This window comes from Phacochoerus africanus, chromosome 1, assembly GCF_016906955.1.
Source record: "Phacochoerus africanus isolate WHEZ1 chromosome 1, ROS_Pafr_v1, whole genome shotgun sequence".
NCBI lineage: Eukaryota > Metazoa > Chordata > Mammalia > Artiodactyla > Suidae > Phacochoerus > Phacochoerus africanus.
Window position 1 is genome coordinate 282,427,408 of NC_062544.1, and position 21,141 is coordinate 282,448,548.

Here is a 21,141-nt window from a genome sequence, read left to right on the forward strand (position 1 = left end):
AAGCACCTTTGTTCCATTCATCAAAGGGAATATTTACTGTTATGGTAATGACTCCCCTCGCTGTACTCAAGGCTGCACCTAAAACACACAGGTCTTTCAGAAAACACAAAGGGGCATTGTGCAAACCACAGCCCAGGGAGATGGATGGAGTGGTAAACACGCCTTTGACAGCTGTGTTGGAGGGCTGGGTGGCCATTGGGTTGCTACCGTATTTACTTCAAAAGTTGGGCCTTCGTTTTAAGCATAAGGAAATAACTCAGCCCTTGCTTTGCATTGAAATAACAAACACTGGGAGTTCCTTGTAGCTCAGCAGGTTAGTATTCATGCGGATGAGCAGACTAGTATCCATGAGGATGTGGGTTCAATCCCTGGTCTCACTCAGTGGGTTAAGGATCCGGTGTAAGCTGCAACATAGGTCCAGTGTCGCCATGGCTGTGGCGTAGGCCTGCAACTGTTGCTCCCATTTGACCTCTTGTCTGGGAACTTCCATATGCTGCAGATGTGGCCCTAAAAAGCAAAATAAATAAATAAACTAAAGTGAAAAAACCAAGCCACAGGAATTCCTACTCTGGCACAAGACTGAGCGGCTCAGGCTGCTGCGGAGGCAAGGGTTCAGATTCGGTCTGGTGCAGTGGGTTGAAGGACCCGATGTGGCCGCAGCTGCAGTGTAGGTTGTAGCTGGTGCCATAAAAATAATAATAATAATAATGATAGCTAAGCAACAAATAAGCATCATGCTGGGGAGAGATTCTTGGGCGACGGTGAGATGTTGTACCTCTGGTCCTCAGGACGTACTCCTGCTCAGCTGAGAGACCCCAGAAACTCACACTGTTGCACCCAGGACCTCTGTTTTCTCATCTGAAAAAGGAGGAGATTGGAATAGACCCAGGCAGTGGTTCTCAAAGTGTGTTCCGGGGCACCTAGGAGTCCTTAAGCTTTCCGCCCCCCCCCCCACCAGCATCTGTGCGATTAAAACTTTCTGGAGGATTTGCTGTTTTTTCACTCTCACTCTCTCACGAGTGTCCAGTGGGGCTTTTCAGAGGCTTCCCGATGTGCGATATTACAGGGGATCGAACTCAGGAGCAGAGAGGAGAATCCAGCTGCCTCCCAGGAAGTCAGACATGAAGGTTCACAAAAAATGTAAAACGATTCCTGTTTCGCATGCATTTTTTGTTGTTCTAGAACATGTAGTTACTTTTCATTAGGAAATGTTACTCACGTGAACACGTATGAGGGTATTATCAGTGTGTTTAAACAGATACATTTTTTCAATATTTTTCAAGTTTGATTTCTAACGAGGTAACCATGGATAGAACCCACATCAACAAGAACTTTTCAGGATGTAAAGGAATCCTGAGACAAAATTCCCTGGGCACTAGATCCTCGTAAGCATCCTGTTTTTCCTAAGTTAGATTTCTTTGCCTTATTCTCATTTTTTTGTCTCTTTTTACCCCTTAGGCACTTATTATTATAATTACTCAATACTTTACTTACTTTTTTGTGCTTCTTATTTGTCATGTATATTCCTCTGCTCTTATGTAAACTCCACGGGGGCTGATATAATTGTCTATTTTGTTCATTGATGTGTCTCTGGCTGCCTAGAACTGGGGTTTGCATGTGGAAGGCCTTTGATTCATGTTTGTGGATGGGGGGGGGGGGTGGAGGGGAAGGAGGAAGGGGCATAGCTCCTCCAGTATCAGTATAATTGACAAAGCGGGTTGCATTACCTCTGTTTTATGGGAAAAATTGAGGCAGGCTAGGACCTGGGACCCTTTACTGCTGTGGCTGCAAGGCTTGCAGCTGGACAAACATAACCTCAAGCAATAAAATACAAAGAAACTATAAGTGGCCAAAACAGCTGCATACAGGAGTTCCTGTTGTGGCTCCGTGGGTTATGAGCCCAACTTGTATCCATGGGGACAAGGGTTCGATCCCTGGCCTTGCTCAGTGGGTTAAGGATCCAGTGTTGCCGTGAGCTGTGGTATAGGTAGCAGACGGGGCTCAGATCCGGCATTGCTGTGGCTGTGGTATAGACCGGCAGCTACAGCTCTGATTCAACCCCTAGCCTGGGCACCTCCATATGCCGCAGGTGCAGCCAAAAAAGGTAAAACAAGCAAACAAACAAATAAATAAATAAAAAAAAATTACTGTATCCATGTGCAGTTGGGGCAAATTATAGATAACAAGATACAAAAAACTACAAAACCACCTGCCACTTCTCAAGAGTTGAGAGAAAAAGCAAGGTGTTGAAAACCCTGGACCCGCCACCAGCTTCACCCCACATGAGAAACCAGCTCACACACACCCCTCCCAGCAAACAAGCAAGGAAGCGAAACTAGTGTTGGGTTTTGCTCCTCCCGCTGCAGCAGGGACCCCAATAAAGCTGTGCCTGAATTTTCCTGTCTGATCTCTTATCCATTTCTATTAATCATAGAGGCCAAGAACCCTGCATGGGAACAAAACCAAGGCATCAGAAGCCAGGGGCCCCGTTCAAGATCTCATGATGGAAACAAAGCCCAAACTTCCTGCTGTGGCTTCCTCTGTCCCGTGGCTCTATTATCCAACCCCACAGAGCTGCTTCGGCTCCAGCAGAGCCCAGGGGTATCCAAGTCCCCCAGAGTAGGTGTTAATAGCGAACCTGTGTCCAGTTGACCCTGAAAGATGCATAGGGTTCCAGTAAAACTACTCGGAGCCCTTTGGAGGCTCTCAGGAGGAAGCCTCAGATCCACCGGCTGGTATGAGAGCTCTGGGTCTAGGGACCCACCCGGACCTTGGACTCCGCTGAGAGCCTTTCATGTTCAGTGCAGCGGCACAGGTCAGGCGCTGTGCACCAGCTATGGTGCATGAGCCTGCTAGGGGCCACCTGTCACTTTTGCTCCTGGCCAGTCCCTGATTCACTAACCATAAGCACAGACCAAGCCTTGCCACCTCTTCTGGAAAGCTATCGGAATGAAGGGGTCACATTGCCATCAGCCAGCCTGGATCCTGACACCGACTGAGCTTGTGGAGTCTCATTCCATCTCAGCCCCTCCAGTCTGGAAGTAACCCTACAACTTCCCTAAAAGACCCTGGAGCTCACTTCACCCGGAGATGCTCAAGGGAAATTAGGAAGCTGAGTGTTTCTAGGGAGAAACAGGCAAAACTGATCGTTACAGCCCAGGAGTTAGGAGCCAGGATTCCGCTCAGAGAGCCAGTGAGGTTGCTCCAAAGACCATGTGCCAAACAGAAAGGAGCCCTCGCGGCTTGATCACCTCTTAAATCCCCCACCCCCCAGCACCATCTCAGTGGGGGATAGGGTTCAGCATATGAACTGGGGGCTAAACAAACAGTCAGCCCATTGCCGCGATTACTCAATAAGCCCTCCCTCCATTTCTGGTCTCTTTTCTCCTCACTCTAGTCCCCTTCCCTTGGCTGGATCTTGAGACTGGGGAGGAGGAGTGGGAGACGAGGCTGGCAATGCAGATGGAAGCCATGCCAAGCTGCTTCCCTTTCATTTTAAAAGCAGTGCAGAGGCAGCAAATGTTTCTGAGGGGAATCACACCATCAGAGCAATGGATCAGGAGTCGTATTGGGCTGCCTGGTATAGTAGTGACTACACGGAAGATGCCAGAGGGAGGGCAACTGATTGGAAAATGCCGGGCACTCCTGGGTCTGTCCCTCTTAGATCAATAAGAATAGGAAGAAAAGGTTGACTGCTAGGGAAACAAGAGCAGAATCCACAGTGCCAGTTCCAGATTGATTAGGCGAGGAAAAGAGATAGAAGAGCCTGAGGAAAGCCACTGGTCCACAGGGAACTAACCCAGGGGGAAGGGGCATATCTCAGGGATGGGGCATATCTCAGGGATGGGGCATATCTCAAGGCCTCTGCATGCCCTGTGGTTATCCATCCTTATCACAGGCTCACCCAGCTGAAGACTATGCTTCCCAGCCTCCCTTGCAGCTAGATGAAGTCATGTGACTCAATCCAGACCAGTGGGAATGAGCAGGACAGCTATGCAAATTTTTTTTTTTGTCTTTTTGCCATTTCTTGGGCCACTCCTGTGGCATATGGAGGTTCCCGGGCTGGGGTCTAATTGGAGCTGTAGCCACCAGCCTATGCCAGAGACACAGCAACGCAGGATCCGAGCTGTGTCTGCAACCTACACCACAGCTCACGGCAATGCAGAATCCCTAACCCAACTGAGCAAGGCCAGGGATCGAACCCACAACCTCATGGCTCCTAGTTGGATTTGTTAACCACTGCGCCATGACGGGAACTCCCAGCTATGCAAATTTTTTTTAAAAATCTTCAGCTTCTTTTTTTTTAATTTTAAGAAAAAGAATTTGGGGGGGGTTGCAGGTGTGGCATGTGGAAGTTCCCAGGCTAGGAGTCCAATCAGCCTACACCATAGCCACAGCAATGCCAGGTCTGAGCCGTGTCTACGACCTACACCACAGCTCATGGCAATGCCAGATCCTTAACCCACTGAGTGGGACCAGGAATCGAACCCACATCCTCATGGATACTAGTCAGGTTTGTTTCCACTGAGCCACAAGGGGAACGCCTCATCTTCTTTTATAAATTAGTTAATTGATTTGATTTTTTTTTGACCATGCCCTTTGGCACATGGAAGTTGCCAGGGCAGGGATAGAACACATGACACAGCAGAGACCCAGACTGCTACAGTGACAATGCCAGATCCTTAACCCGCTGCTCCACAAGGGAACTCATGCAATCCCAAGTGCCCCTAAGGGCAGTATCTTAGCTTCTTTTCCCTCCTGTCCCAGGAAGGAACCTGGCTGTGGCAATGAGCCATCTTCCTCCAGGCGGACGAAGGCTGGGCAAGATGGGAGGAGCCTAGGTCCCAACATCACCAAGCCACTAAAACTGGCCTTGGGCCACCTTGCCCTCGTGTTACACCGGTGACCAGCAAACCTCTATCTCATTTAAGCCCCTCTACTTGTGGTGTCTGGTTTCTGACGTGTCGTGTTTATGTGCCCTTCTACGTGAAGAGCAGACCCACTTGCTTTCGTGGTATTTCAAGGGATCAATAGATTGAGAAATGCATCTCTGTCCCAAAGCCTCTCAGAGCCAACCATCCCTCTGCCCACAGGCTCTGCATTGATCTGTAGTGTGCAGAGCACCTGTGAGGCATCCACGGCCCGTGCCATCCCGGGAACAGAGGCTGTTAGGGTCTGCAGCAGGCATCCAGCCAGTGGGGGACACTTCACAGCTGCTCTGGCAAGACTGAGCCAGAAAATGCACTGGGCTGAACCTGGGTGTCAGGTTCACCAAGATTTCATAAAAACAAGTCATGTCAGTGGGACCTGATAGGCTTATTGGCGAACAGAAAATATGACTGTGACAGATGTTATTTGTTCTTCAGCAGGATATTTCACCCATGCCTTCTATCTTCAAGGGCAGTTATAGAAAAAGAGTTAATCATCCCCAGGTTATTGTCATCCAGAGGGAGAGTCCTGGTGACATACTAGCGTCTCTATCTTAGTCACTCTTTGCTCAGTGACTTGCTTATCAAGGTTCTAGGTGAGTCAGAGTGGTTAGTAATGGAAGATCCTTTGGATAACAAAACTCAGGGGTTGTAAAGAGCTGAGAGACAGGAGTGGTGCACCGCCTCCAGCCAGGTCATTCCTTCACTCGCTGAAGGCTTATTCATCGACACCTAGAACATACCAGATGCTTTTGCAGGTGCTGGGCACAACAATGAGCAAGTTGGACAGGGGTTTGGCTCTTACTGAGTTCATGGTTTAGGATGCAGCAGAAAGACAACACCTTAAAATACACAGGTGGATTTTTTTTTTTGTCTTTTTGTCTTTTTGTCTTTTCTTTCGAGGCACATGGAGGTTCCCAGGCTCAGGGTCTAATCAGAGCTGTAGCTGCTGGCCTATGCCAGATCCGAGCTGTGTCTGCGACCTGCACTACAGCTCACGGCCATGCCAGATCCTTAACCCATGGAGTGAGACCAGGGATCGAACCTGCTTTCTCATGGATGCCGGTCAGATTCATTTCTGCTGAGCCGCAACAGGAACTCCAGATATTTTAAGATAGATTTTGAAGTGCTAAGTGCTGAGATGTGACAAGCATGATGTGACAGAGAAGGGAACGCGAGGTTCCCTCTGATCGGGGGTCAGAAAGGCCTGCGGTAAGCCAGTGACATTGATCTCAGATGCAGAGACAAGGTGAAGAGAATTCTGGGGAAGAGCAAGTGCAAAGGCCCTGGGGTGGGAGCAGTTGGAATAGCCAGAGATTGGCGTGCTGGAGCATCAATGATGGGGAAGGAGGCAGGGCTAGCGTTCTAGGGCACTGGGCCAAGTCGGGATTCTCCTCTACAGGGGATGAGAAGGGTTCCAGGGATTCCGAGGAGAGAGGTAAGCATTTTGGGATTTGCTTTTTCAAGCCTGGGTTAACTGCTGTGTAAGGATGAATCATAAGAGGAAAGGAGTGGAGGGTCCTCCCGTGGTAGGAGACCAAGGCACACTCGGTCAAGGTGAGCCAAAAGGTGACGCGCGTAGAGAAGCAGAAACATGGAGACACGGTTAGATCTGAGATACGTGATGGAAGTGGAGACCACAGGATTGGCTGAGGTTTATGGGGCTGAGGTTTATGGTCAATGCATCCTGGTCCCCTCCCTCTACTCACAGGGCAGTCGCCTGGCTGGCTTTCCTGCCGCCCCCCAGTCATACTCCCTCTGATGGAGTATGTTGACATCAGTCCCCGGGTCCCACACGAACACTCGCAGGTTGGAAGGAAACTCCAGTGTGGTTCATGCGCAGAGGAGAGGTAGACGGGTGGTCGCTGTAGAGAAGGGTCTTTCGATGGCAGAGCTTGGCCAGAGAGGGGATCGAGGACACCAAGGGGAGACGATGGAATTAAAGAAAAGCTTTATCAGTGGTTAACGAATCCGACTAGGAACCATGAGGTTGTGGGTTCGCTCCCTGGCCTTGCTCAGTGGGTTCAGGATCCGGCATTGCCGTGAGCTGTGGTGTAGGTTGCAGATGCGGCTTGGATCCCGTGTTGCTGTGGCTCTGGCATAGGCCTGTGGCTACAGCTCCCATTAGACCCTTCGCCTGGGAACCTCCATATGCCACAGAAGCAGCCCTAGAAATGGCAAAAAAAGACAAAAAAAAAAGAAAAGAAACACTTTAGCATTTTCTCAGTGCTGTGAGTTGGGTGGTAGGACTTCTGAATCTTTGCTGTCCGCCTGAACCTCTCCACACACACATAGCATGGAATGAACACTTAAGTCATAATAGCTTCCATTTCCTTAATTAAGAGGAAACGACTGTTTCCGAGAAGGTAGAACCAGGTGGCATTTGTATGAAATTAAAATTAATTTAAATATCCCTGGTGGCCTAGCAGCTAAGGATCCAGCGTTATCCCTGCTGTGGCTCGGGTTTGATCCCTGGACTGGGAACTTGTGCATGCCACGGGCTCGGCCAAACAAATGAACAAACAAAAAAACACAAAAGCAGAAGCTCCACCCTGGAGACCAGAGATGAGGGGATGAGATTTGGGGGCACAGAAGAGCAGAAACCAGGGGACCTCTGGGGACCCATCAGCAAGCCTGGTTCCCATCCCCGCCAGCCCACAGTGCTGCCTATTGGTGGACTTTTGGTCCCTGTCCAGAAGTCCACGGGGCCAGCCCAGTTCCCTTCTCAACTAAGAACAGGGCCTGGATCAGATCCCAAAGTTGAGGAGCTCCGGGGAGCTCAACTAGGAGAAATTAGCAGGAGGTATGGTAACAGGAGCTCTTAAAACAACCTCTGGTTTCTTCTAATCTTCTGTCCACTGACCACTTCACACCGTTATTAACATGTAATTGATCTGAATTCCAAGTTCTTTTTTTATTTTAATAATTTTTTTCACATGAATTTCAGTGGGTGACTCACCCCTGAGATTGCACTTAAGCTTCCAACATATAATTGCCACCATAAACACACGTGGCGGCCACTGGCTGGAGCCTTCAATAAAGCAGGTTCATGAGTCCCTTTTGCTCCTTTTCCTGCAGAGAATGTCAAAGAGGACACTCACTGCCTAATGTACCTCTTTACCCTTTATTTTTTCAATGTATTTCAAATTTGCTTCCTCTTGTTAAGATCCCTCACTTTTCTTTTTTCTTTCTTTCTTCTTCTTTTTTTTTTTTTTTTGTCTTTTTGCTATTTCTTTGGGCCGCTCCTGCGGCATATGGAGGTTCTCAGGCTCGGGGTCGAATCGGAGCTGCAGCCACCAGCCTAGACCACAGCCACAGCAACTCGGGATCCGAGCCACGTCTGCAACCTACACCACAGCTCACGGCAACGCCGGATCCTGAACCCACTGAGCAAGGCCAGGAAGCGAACCCGCAACCTCATGGTTCCTAGTCGGATTCGTTAACCACGGAGCCGCAACAGGAACTCCAAGATCGCTCACTTTCTGAGAAAGCTCCCCGTCTTTTGACTTTATCCCGGTACCTCTTATCCTGCTGCCCTTTCAGGGCTTGTCTCACGAAGGGATCGTATGAGTTTCCTGCGGCTGCTATAACAACCCACCACAAATGCGGTGGCTGAAAAAAAAACAGACGTGAATTCTCTCACAGGTCTGAAGGCCAGAAGTTCAAAACTAAGGTGTTGGTAGGGCTGGGCTCCCTTTGGGGGAGAACCCTTCCTGCCTCCTCCAGCTTCTGGTAGCTCCAGCTTTTCCTCAGCTTGTGGCCATGTCACTCCAATCCCTGCTCCATCTTTACCTGGGCTCCTCCTGTCCTCTCTGTGTCTCACCTCAATCCTTATCATTAAAAAAAAAAAAATGTAATAGCTGTACCCGGGGCATGTGGAAGATCCTAGGCCAGGGACTGTCTCCCAGCCTCAGCTTCGACCTACGGCAGCTGTGGCCACGTCAGATCCTTTAATGCACTGCACCGGGCCGGGGATCACACCTGCACCACCACAGCAACTTGAGCTTGTGCAGTCAGATTCTTAACCCACTGCACTACAGTGGGAACTCCAACAATTATCATGTAATTGAGGGCCTGCCAAGATAACCCTGCACGATTTCATCTTCAGAGTCTTCGCTAAGATCATGTGCAAAAAGTTTTATTTCCAGATAAGTTCACATATGTTTGTTTGTTTGATTTCGCTGTTCAGGGCTGAACCTGTGGCATGTGGAGGTTCCCAGGCTAGGGGTTGAATCAGAGCTGCAGCTGCCGGCCTACACCACAGCCGCAGCAACTCAGGATCCGAGTCGCGTCTGGGACCTACACCACAGCTCAGGGCAACGCTGGATCCTTAACCCCACTGAGTGAGGCCAGGGATCAAACCCCACGTCCTCATGGATGTTAGGTTCATTACCACTGAGCCACAACGGGAACTCCATAAGGTCACATTTGTAAAGGGTTAGTATGGAGACATAACTTCGGGGGGCCACCATTCAGTCCACTTCAGGGACATGATTCTTCCACCTCGTGGAGAGTTACGGCACAGGCCAAGAGAAGGGGAACCCACCTGGAACCCTAGTCAAGGTGAAATGCACCTTGGGCCATGGGGGAGGTCGCCCGACCCCCAAAGCCACATGGCCAGAGCAGTTGAGACACGTGTCTCAGCCACGTTTCAAAACCCAGCCCCCCAGGGGTCTTCAGGCTGCCTTCCCAGGATGGAACTGACCAAGAGGACAGCCTTGAATGCCAAGGGTCAAGTGCACCTCATTCTGCAAAGCACAAGGATGGCCTTGTCTGTCCTCAGGTCAATACGAGAGCAGAGGCCTGGTCTTGGCCTTCAGCTTAGCCAGCTGGCCTCGGGGCAAGAAGCTGGCCGAGCTGAGTCACAGTGTCTCTGCCGGTTAACCGGGGATAACAGGGCATGTTCTGCTCACCACTGAGCCAGGGACAGAGCAGCCGATGTCTGTGAAACAGTCTGTAAATTGTCAAGGGCTACGTCATATGAAGTACTGTTCTATTTCCTTTAGTAGGAAGGTATTCTCCATGCAAAATTTGGGAGATTTTGCCTCTGAATCACCTTTTTGGCCACACCTGCAGCATGCGGAAGACCTCCAGGCCAGGGATCAAACCCACATCACAGGAGTTCTTGTCGAGGTGCACCAGAAACAAATCCGACGAGGAACTATGAGGTTGCAGGTTCAACCCCCGGCCTTGATCAGTGGGTTGAGGATCTGGCATCGCCGTGAGCTGTGGTGTAGGTCACAGATGCGGCTCAGATCTGGTGTTGCTGTGGCTGTCATGTAACCTGGCAGCTGTAGCTCCGATTGGACCCCTAGCCTGGGAACCTCCATATGCTGTGGGTGTGGCCCTAAAACACACAAACAAACAAACAAAAAAACCCCCCACCACAGCAGGGACCCAAGCCGCAGTGGTGACCATGCAGGATCCATAACCCGCTAAGCCACAGGGGAGCTCCCTGAATCACCTTGAAGTTTGCTCTGTGACTTTGGGCAAGTCATTTAAACTGGAAATAGTAACGCTATCTAAAATGAGTAATGTTGGCAGCAGGTTAGGGATCTGGCATTGTCACTGCACAGCTGTGGCTTGGGTTTGATCCCTGGTTCTGGCACTTCCTCATGCCACAGGCATGGCCAAAAAAACACACAAAAAAACAAAAAACAAAAAAAACACCCCCAAACCAGAAAAACCTTACAAAATAAGTAATGTCCTGGCAGATAAGCTTAGGAAAATAAAAAGTACTATACAAAGGCAAGGTTTGTCACTATTTTTTGTTTTTATTATTTCAGCAACGTGTTCCACAAGCCATCGCATGACATTTTAACCTCTTTTTGTTGGTAAAACTTTTACTATCTGTATCCACATTTACCAATCAACATTTTATGCGTTCCTCAGACAGGCGACAAAAATTCATCCTCGGGACTCATGAGCATCTGTTCCCTAACACAGATTTGAGTGCTGGGTCAGGAATGTTCTGAGCACTGCAGAAAAGGGGTGTCCCAAATGGATCCAACCCCCTTCCTAATGGAGTCAAATTCATGCTGGGGAGACAGAGAGTTAACAGGGTGAAAAAAGTGAAATGTCAAAAGAACATGAAGTCCCAAGCAGGGTTTTAGAAAAAAAAAAAAGTCATGCCGTGTCAGATGAGGAATGGTTGCAATTTTCGATGGGGGAAGTGCTTTCGCAGGAAAGGAAGACTTCTGCCTGGTGTTTGGGGGAGGCTGGCTGGTGCCCCAAGGAGGAGCAGGACTGGGGAAAGAGGCGAGGACGCAGAGACAGAGGGAGGCCAGGTCACAGGACCTCAGGGGGCCTGGGGGGCCTCCTGTTTTTCCTCTGAGTCACGCGAGGCCTTTGGAGGGTTTTAGCTGAGGAGGCACAGGTCTGACTGATGTTTTCACAGAATGCCTCTGACGGCTGTATTGAGAATAAACCAGAAGTCTGCAGACCTAAGAAATCAGGAAGCTCCTGTTGTGGCTCGGTGGTAACGAGCCAGTATCCATGAGGATGCAGGTTCAATTCCTGGCCTCACTCAGTGGGTTAAGGATCCGGCATTGCTGTGGCTGTGGTGGAGGCCGGCAGCTGTAGCTGTCATTTGACCCCTAGCCTGGGAACTTCCATACGCCACACATGCGGTCCTAAAAAGCAAAAGAAAAAAAAAAAAAAAGAAAGAAGTATTCAAATTCGAGAGACCCACGGAAAAGTCATTCTTAAAATGTCAAATGATGCCAAATTCTGTCTCAGTAAAACTGGAATGAATGGATGGATGAATGAGTGAATGAGTGAATAAATGCTTACTTTTTTCTCTCGAACTAGATCCGATGGTTCTTGCAGGGAAATAGTTCACTCATTTTTCTATAAAAACACCAAAATGGGGGGGGGGATAATAAAAAAACAAGAAGCCACACCTCGCTACGTGTCATCAAGCATTCTTCTCCATCGTTTCCAGGAAACACAGGTACTTGAGCTCAGAGGGGGAAGGACCTCCTTGGCCTCCCCTCCCCCACAACGTAGCCGGCCCAGCTCCTCCTGGGGCAGCCCCCCAGCCGCAGGGCTTCTGTGGGGGAAGGACAGATAGGACCTTAAGGAAGTCCAGCGATGGACGGCCTGGCACAGCCCAGGCCCCTCCTGCCTGGGCTGGCATCACCTCTTCTCTGCTGCCCAGGCTGAGGCTGGTCCAGGAAAAGAGCATCAGGGATCACTGCCCTCTGGATGTTAAAGATGCCGTAAGACTCACTGATAGGCCAGCGGTTTCACAGGTACCATCTGCCGGCAGACACCCGACAACTGGATGTAATAACATACAGATATCGGCCATAAAGAAAAATGAAATGCTGGAGTTCCCACTGTAGCACAGTAGGTTAAAGGTCCTGCATTGTCTCCGAGGCAGCACATGTTCAATCCCCGGCTGAGCGCCGTGCCTCAAGCTGTGTGGTAGGTCCCAGCTGTGGCTCGGATTTGATTGCTGGTGCAGGATCCATATGCTGTGGGTGTTGCCAAAAAATAAAGGAAAAAAAAAAAAGAAACACAGAGAATAGACTTGTGGTTGTCAAGGGGGAGGGGGAGGGAGTGGGAGGGACAAGGGGTTTGGGGTTCGTAGATGCAAACTATTACATAGAATGGATAAGCAATGAGGTCCTGCTGTACAGCACAGGGAACTATATCTAGTTTCTTGTGATAGAACACAATGGAAGATAATATGAGAAAAAAAGTGTGTATATGCATGACTGGATCCCTTTGGGGTACCACAGAAATTGACAGAACATCATAAATCAACCATACTTTTATTAAAAAAAAAAATTGAAGAACGGGACTTGCCACTGTGGTGCAACGGGATCAGTGGCATCATGGGAGCGCTGGGATGTGGGTTCGATCCCCAGTCCTGCACAGTGGGTTATGGATCAAACATTGCTGCAGCTGTGGCTTAGGTGGCAACGATGCCTCGGATCTGATCGCCGGCCTGGCAACTCCGTAGGCCATGGGGCAGCCAAAAACAGAAAAAAAAATATATATATATATATACGTTTCTAAAATTTAAAAATAAAAGAAAAGTGAAATGCTGACCAGCCTACTGACTTTGCGGACCAGTGTGCTGACGGAAAGAGGCCAATCACAAAAGACCGTACGCTGCACAGTCCATTCCGAGGAAATGCCCAGAAGAGGCCGACAGAAAGCACATCAGTGGTCATTAGGGGTGGAGGGGGTGGAAGGGCCAATGTGGGCACAGCTAATGGGAACAGGCCTCTTTGTGAGGTGATGAAAATGTTCTCAAATTAACTCGAGAGATGGAGGCACGTTTTTGCGACTATTCTAAAAACCACTGAAGTGTTCCCATCACGGCTCAGTGGTAATGAACCTGACTAGGATCCATCAGGACATGGGTTCGATCCCTGGGCCTTGCTCAGTGGGTTCAGGATCCGGCATTGCCGTGAGCTGTGGTGTAGGTCGCAGATGCGGCTCGAATCTGGCGTGGCTGTGGCTGCGGTGTAGGCTGTCTGCTGTAGCTCTAATAAGACCCCTAGCCTGGGAACCTTCATATGCCGCAGGTGCGGCCCTAAAAAGACAAACAAACAAACAAACAAAACCATTGACCTAGATATGTTAAATAGGTTGGTTTTATAGTATGTGAATCATAGTTCAATAAAGGTGTTTTTGTGTTTATGTCGCGAGCAGAGACTAGTTTGAAGAGACCAAGTTAGACTGACACAGGGGCTGGGACCTGCCTTGGAAGCAGACTGAGAGTCTGCTGTGTGATCCTTTAACAGAAGTGCCTGCTGGCTCCCTGCATGTGGGGAAAGGCCTGGGAGAAATGTTCTACTTGGGACGGACTACATTCTCAGACCCCACTGCACAGCGGAAAAGAGCCTCTTATTTTGAAAAAAAAAAAAAAAAAGTATGAAGGATTGAAAGTGTTCAAAATTTCAAGATGGCGCCTGGGACCTGGTCCCTCCATTGTGGTTCCCCCCAGGCCTGGAGGGGGTGGGTGTCCCCGCTCAGTGTTCTGACAGCGTGTCCTTGCCAGTCAGCCCTGTTTGGTTTTGACGAAGGGGACAAGAAAAGCGAGGTTTCTTTGCTGGGAGAGCTGGGGCGACTCCTGTGGCATTCTTCGAGAACTTTCCGGAAGGTGAGAGTTGCTGGTTCTTCACCTTGACAGCTGAGTGTGGGGGCTGGGCTGCCCTCTCTACCCTCAACCCAAATCAAAGAGGCACCTTCAAGGTGAGAAGTCTGGCCCTCAAGGTAGAGCAAGCCAAGCTTCTCATTAGCTTTAATGAGAAGAGGTGATTTACATAATGGCTCTAAACGAGAGGTACCAACAGCCAGTGGGTCTGAAATAGACCTTGATACCAAAATTCATAAAAGTTAAGAGGGGGGGCGGAATCTTGCAGCGATTGCAGAGCCGTTCCTCAAAAGAATGGATGAAACAAATACCCCATTTTAGTGGATCTATTCACTGGCGGCTCCGGGGGTTACGTGATTGAGCTTTAAAACCCTAATCCGGGATTCATGTCATCACGAAAAGTGGCAGGAGGATTAGCCTTCCTGAATCATTTGCTGGCACCGTAGTGCCTAAGTCTTCGTCTGTGTGAAGACCAAGGGGTGCGGGGTCCAGTTTGCCCGATAAATAATCATGTGGGCAATCAGAGCGCTCTTCAGTCCAGCGCATATGCTGTGGGAATCGTCCTGCAAGTCAGAAAACACACACACACAGCTCCAAAATCATCTATCTGTACCGGTCTGACTCACATTTCAGATACATGTATTTGAGGATTATCAACTACAGAACACAACGGGTCCCTCTTCCTATTTTCGTTGTTGAGACTTGCCTAAAGCCTGTCATCATGCAGTTTAATATCGCAGTGGAGTTTGAAGGTGGTGTTACACCCTCCAAGAGCACTGCCTTATAAGGGAAAATGACTGCATCCAGAGGCAGACCAAGGCCCCAGGCCTACCAGGAAATCGTCCTAGAAGCATCAGCCAGGAATCGATCTTCCCTGGGTCTCAGTTTCCTTATAAAACAGGAGTCGATCTCATTTATTAACAGAGGTTTTGTTCCAACGTCAAGGTTCGGTGTTTCATTCCCTGGTCTCTCGACCCACAAGGTGAGAGAACCACCGTTGAGTCTGTGAGCGCCAAGGATGACACGGCTCTTGGTCTTATTCCTGGTTTGAGTCAAAATCCTGCTTAGAGCCCAGAAGAAGCCTGCAATCAGGGGCAGCTGAAAGCGTTGGCAGGATCGACCCTCCCTGCTTGTTTATCACAACCATAGACCTTATGTGCCAAGCATTATTCTAGGTACTTAAAAAACATGAACGTGGTTCATCATCAAGCTGCCCTAGCAGAAAAAGCCTGGCTATTAGGCAACCTTGACAGAGAAGGAATCTGAGACCCAGAGATGTCAGGGCTAGAGTTGGAAAGCTAGTAAAGGCTGACTTGGGATTTGAACCCAGGGCGTGTGACCCCACAGCCTGCCCTTAAGAGAACAAGATCATGAGCTCTGTCTCGTTGTCTTTCCCCCCAGCCCACAGGGAACACAAGGGACAAATGAGGCACCCAAAGCAGAAGAAAGTAGCACAGGACATTTGGAGAAGCTTTGGACCTCCCATGGCTAGACCCAGGTTGGCTGTTCTGGGGGAATCTTAAAGAAGAGGGTTATCATATGATCCAGCAATTCTACTCCTGGGCATCTATCCAGAGAAAACCATGACTCGAAAAGATACTTTCACCCCAGTGTTCATTGCAGCACTATTTACAATAGCCAAGACATGGAAACACCCTAAGTGTCCATCAGCAGAGGACAGGATAAAGAAGATGGGGTACATGCATACAATGGAATATTACTCAGCCATAAAAAAGAATGAAATAATGGCATTCGAAGAATCATGGGTGGACCTAGAAAGTATCATACTAAATGAGGTTAGACAGTGAGGGACAAACATATGCTATCACTCATACGTGGAATCTTAAAAAAAAAGGACACAAATGAACTTTGCAGAACAGAAACAGACTCATGGACTTTGAAAAACTTATGGTTACCAAAGGGACAGGTTGTGGGGAGGGAAGGGTGGACTAGGGGGTCTGGGATAGAAATGTTCTAAAATTAGGGTTTTGTTTGTTTGTTTTTGTTTTTTGTTTGTTTGTTTTGTTTTGTTTTTGCTTTTTAGGGCCACATCTGCAGCAGATGGAGGTTCCCAGGCTAGGGGTTGAATTGGAGCTGTAACTGCTGGCCTATAGCACAGCCACAGCCACGTGGGATCCGAGCTGCATCTGCCACCTACATGTCAGCTCACCACATCACTGGATCCTTCACCCACTGAGCGAGGCCAGGGATTGAATCCACATCCTCATGGATACTAGTCAGATTCGTTTCTGCTGCGCCACCATGGGAATGCCTAAAACTAGGTTGTGGTGATGGTTGTACGACAATAAATATAATAAAATTCATTGAATTTAAAAAAAGAAAGAAACTGCCTGCTCTTGCATAGTATGGGACCACCTGGGGGGTGCGGTCGGGAAGCTGCTGGATGACCCCAGGTTGGTCTGGATTCCAGGTACCCGTGTCAGCCTGTAGATGGGCAGGGAGAGAGGGCAGCTGGGTGCGTATTTGTTGTGTGTGGTTGGGGGGGGGGTTGGAAGGTTATAAAGCTTGATTTCATCTCTTCCTTGACCCCAACATGCATCAGTGGCACGACGACGATGATCACTATAATAACTGGAATAACATCACCCAGTGACTGCAGGATGAATGGCCAGCAAAGGAAACCTCGGTGCCAGAATCTGCATGAATTACATTATTTCTGTCTCTAACTACATTCTCTCCTCCACTGCCTGTCTCGCATTTGTGTGTAATTTTGCAGAACCGTCGACTTCATTTTTACTTCTTCCAGGGCAGGGACTAAGCCCTTACTCATCTGTCTTCTCAGCAGCTGACACTGTGTTTGCTGAATGAATAAATGATACACCGCTGACCACATGACGTCTGTTTAGCTTGCAACTGGAAACCACCTCCAACTGTATGTTGTCTACTGATTTGGATTTCAAGGTAAATACAGACATGTTTCTAAGGAAACATTTTTGTTGTTTGTTTGTTTTTAACAGGACGACTTGGCAAGCTAATCATTTTTAATAATTACAGCTGGATTCTAAAGAACACTTTCCCTGCATTTTACTCTCGAGACATTTAGTATTTATAACACATAGGTGCTATTGTAATTTCCTCTTTCCTCTTCTCTCTCTTCTATGCAAGGAGAGTTAAGACTCCTCTTGGAGTTCCCACTGTGGCTCAGTGGTTAACGAACCTGACTAGTATCCATGAGGACGCAGGTTCAAACCCTGGCCTCGCTCAGTGGGTTAAGGATCTGGCATTGCCGTGAGCTGTGGTGTAGGTCGCAGACACAGCTCAGATCCCATGTTGCTGTGGCTGTGGTGTAGGCCGGTGGCTACAGCTCCGATTAGAGCCCTAGCCTGAGAACCTCCACATGCTGTGGGCGTGGCCCTAGAAAAGAAAGAAAGAAAGAAAGAAAGAAAGAGAGACTCTTTTTACCCTCGGCTTGACGTGGTGCATCTGTTCATTTCACCTCGTGTGCCTTCCAACTTTAATTTCCTTCTAACACCTTCGACTTTTGATCTTGAACCACGAGGGCCATACTTTTATTAGGTTTAATTTACTGGAAAACCCAATGTTCCTTGTGAATCAAGCCATAATAGTCAATGAATAATCTCAGGCTGCAGCCAGGCCAGGTTTTAGTTCTGCTGCATAGCTAGGAAACTGACTTGTAACAGGAAGGTGGAAACTGTTAGGCACCCTGATATGGCCCCAGAACTAGGATAAGCCATTTTATTAAGAGCACATGACTGCCCAAGCATGGGGGGGGAGGGGTTGGTCCCCACCTAGGACCCAGGACAAGGGGGCTGCTTGGATGAGCCCAGGGCTCCTCGGAAGGGGAAGCGGGGAATGGCAGAGGCCTGGATGGGAGTCAAGGGTCCAGGCCTGTATGGGACCCTGGCTTCCTCTTTCCAGCCTCTGCATCTTTTTCAGCTCTGCCATTTGTGCTCCTGGTTAGATTGTTTTCCACAGGGTTTCACATATTTCCATCTGAGAAGGAAAGGATGGGATTTTTTTTTGCTTTTCTTTCTTTCTTTGTATTTTCTTTGTTTTGTTTTTCCTTTTATGTCCGCACCCAGGGCATATGGAGGTTCCCAGGCTAGGGGTTGAATTGGAGCTGTTGCTGTCAGCCTACACCAGAGGCGCAGCAACACTAGATCTGAGCCGCGTCTGCGACCTACACCACAGCCCATGGCAATACTGGATCCTTAACCCACTGATCGAGGCCAGGGATCGAACCCGCAACCTTATGGTTCCTAGTCAGATTCATTTCCACTGTGCCACGACAGAAACTATTTTCTTTGTTTTTTGGAGCCTCATCTGCAAGCATATGGATGTTCCCAGGCTAGGGGTTGAATCGAATAGGGGCTGCAGCTGCTACCTACATCACAGCCACAGCAACTCAGAATCTGAGCCTCGTCTGTGACCGACACCACAGCTTGTGGCAACACCCAATCGTTAACCCACTGGATGAGGCCAGGGATGGAACCTGCATCCTCATGGATACAGTCAGGTTCATAACTTGCTGAGCCACATTGAGAACTCCCTCCTATATGTTTTTTTAAAGGACTTTTCATAACATTCTCCCAGGGGGGAGCTTAGAAAAAGTCCCTTAGTAGTTATATCATTTCGAGCCTCTTTTGACCCTATGCTGAACAAGTTCTTTCCATTTTTGGTTCTATGTCGAATGGCCATTATGGCCTGATGACGTAGGTCTCGTAAACAGCCTTGTTTCCAGAGGAGGGAACTGACTCAAGGTTTAGCGAGTTAGAGCAGAAGAAAGGTAGTTTTTCAGGAGCAGACTGTCACCAAACTCCTGTGCCCCTTCTTTTTTTTTCCCTTTTTAGGGCCGCATCTGCAGCATATGGAAGTTCCCGGGCTAGGGATTGAATCAGAGCTGCAGCTGCTGGCCTACACCACGGCCACAACAACGCTGGATCCAAGCCCTGCATCTGTGACCTATATGGGCAGCTTGAGGCAATGCCGGATCCTTAACCCACTGGGAGAGGCCAGGGATCGAACCCATACACTTGCAGACACTATGTCTGGTCCTTAACCCACTGAGCCACAACAGACACTCCCTGTGCCCCTTCTTTTGACATCTTTCAGCTCAGATGTGATGGTAACGCCCCTTCTGTGACCACCCCCCACTGTCAGCCCCTAAAGAAAGAAAGATGCCTTTCTAAAGGGTCAGTGGACCTCAGGGACTCAGGGGCCCCGAACTCTGAGCACTGGACACACATGGGTATGGGGGCAGGTGCTATGGACAAGGCAGCCAGCCCCACTCTAGGCAACTGAACTTGACCCAATGGCTGTCTGCAACAAGCTTCTAAGTGGCTCTCAAGGGCTGTGTGAGCAGCCTGGGGGAAAAGACCCCCTATTAGCTGAAACTGCAGCCCAGATGAGTCAGTATTTTCTGCTACCATTAAAAAAAAAAAAGTAGCATACTCTTTGCATCTCCATGGTAACTTACTATGGATCTGTATTCCATTTATGAACCTCCTTCTTGACCTATCAGTGGTTTCTGATCCAGGCCTGAATATACACAGAGAGACCACCAGAATCAATTCAACCTGCTGTAAATACCAACCCTCTCAGCACCGGGTTTTTTGAGCCTCCACAAACCCTGTGTCACCCACGTAATGATGATACCTGGAGACCCTCAGGTACCTGGAAACATTAAGGCACAATAGTATCTCAATTATCCAGATGACTCCGGAGTTAGGGTTGCCATGGAAACCGGGAACCTTGGTAACAGAGAAGGGAGGCTGCTCCTCTCTCCCTTCACAGCACTGCAGTCCCTGGCCTTGCCTAAGCTGAGCTATTGTATTTTATATCCACCCCTGGGCATCTAAATATTTCTCCAAGGAGTTCCTGTCGTGGCTCAGCGGTTAACGAACCTGACTGGCATCCATGAGGACGCAGGTTCCATCCCTGACCTCGATCAGTGGGTTGAGGATCTGGCATTGCCCTGAGCTGTGGTGTAGGTCATAGACACGGCTCGGATCCAGTGTTGCTGTGGCCCTGGCATAGGCTGGCAGCTACAGCTCCGACTGGACCCCTAGCCTGGGAATCTCCATATGCCGCCGGTGCGGCCCTGAAAAAGAGAGAAAAGACAAATAAATAAATAAATAAATAGATAAATAAATAAATAATATTTCTCCAAAATACTGAGAATGTGACCGGAATCTGAATAGGAAATGTGCGCATTTCTAGCCACGGACTCAAGTATCTCCTGCTAAAAATGGAAACTCTGGGCGGGAAGGGTGACGGTTTTGACCATAGTTGGAAGTCAGATAGCCTGGAGTTTCAACCCTGAATTTCCCACTTACACGTCCTATGACTCGGCAAGTTATTTACCCAAAGGGCCCATTCCCTCATGTTTAATGTGCGGACAATTATCCTGAGAATGAGCCCAGGGAAGCTCAGTCAAAGGCTGGTTCCTACTAAGGCACCGCTCAACTCTAGGGGGCGCCACTTCCTCGGAGGCGGTAGGAACAGGGCTTCCCGGAGCAGGGGGGCGCTCTGTGACCCAGAAAAGGGCCCACCTTGTACGTCTGTCATGTCTTTTAGTGTCTTTTCAGGACAGAAGAGTCAGAAGTCCACGAAGAGGTCCAAGAATTGGGCCAGAAATAGTCCCTTATGACCCAAGCCCTGTGGCCACTCGGTGGCACCAGCACTGCTCCAGTCCTGCCAGGACAGGTTTTGGTGTTAAAGCCTCCGCACCAGCGGAAGAAACCAAAGAAAGACTCTCCTCCTGAGCTCCCGGGACACACACAGGGCTCGAGTCCTCGGGGTCCCCGGCCCACCACGGCCCCCCGAACCGCAGGCAAGGGACAGAGCCCAGTGACAGCGGGCGCCGAGCGAGGCCGGGCTTGGAAGGACTGGCTCCGCCCCCTGCTCTTCTCCTCCCCCCGCCTCCGCTCCGCTCCCCTCCCCTCGGCTTCCCCCCTCCCCTGCTCCCGCCCTCTCGCGACTTTGCTCCCTTCTCCACCCTCCCCTCCCCGCTCTCCTCTCCACCCCCACCCCTCCCCTCCCGATCTCCTCCCCTCTCCCCTCCCCTCTCGCCTTTCCCCTCCCCCGCCCCCCTCCTCCCCTCCCCGCGGTCGCCTCCCC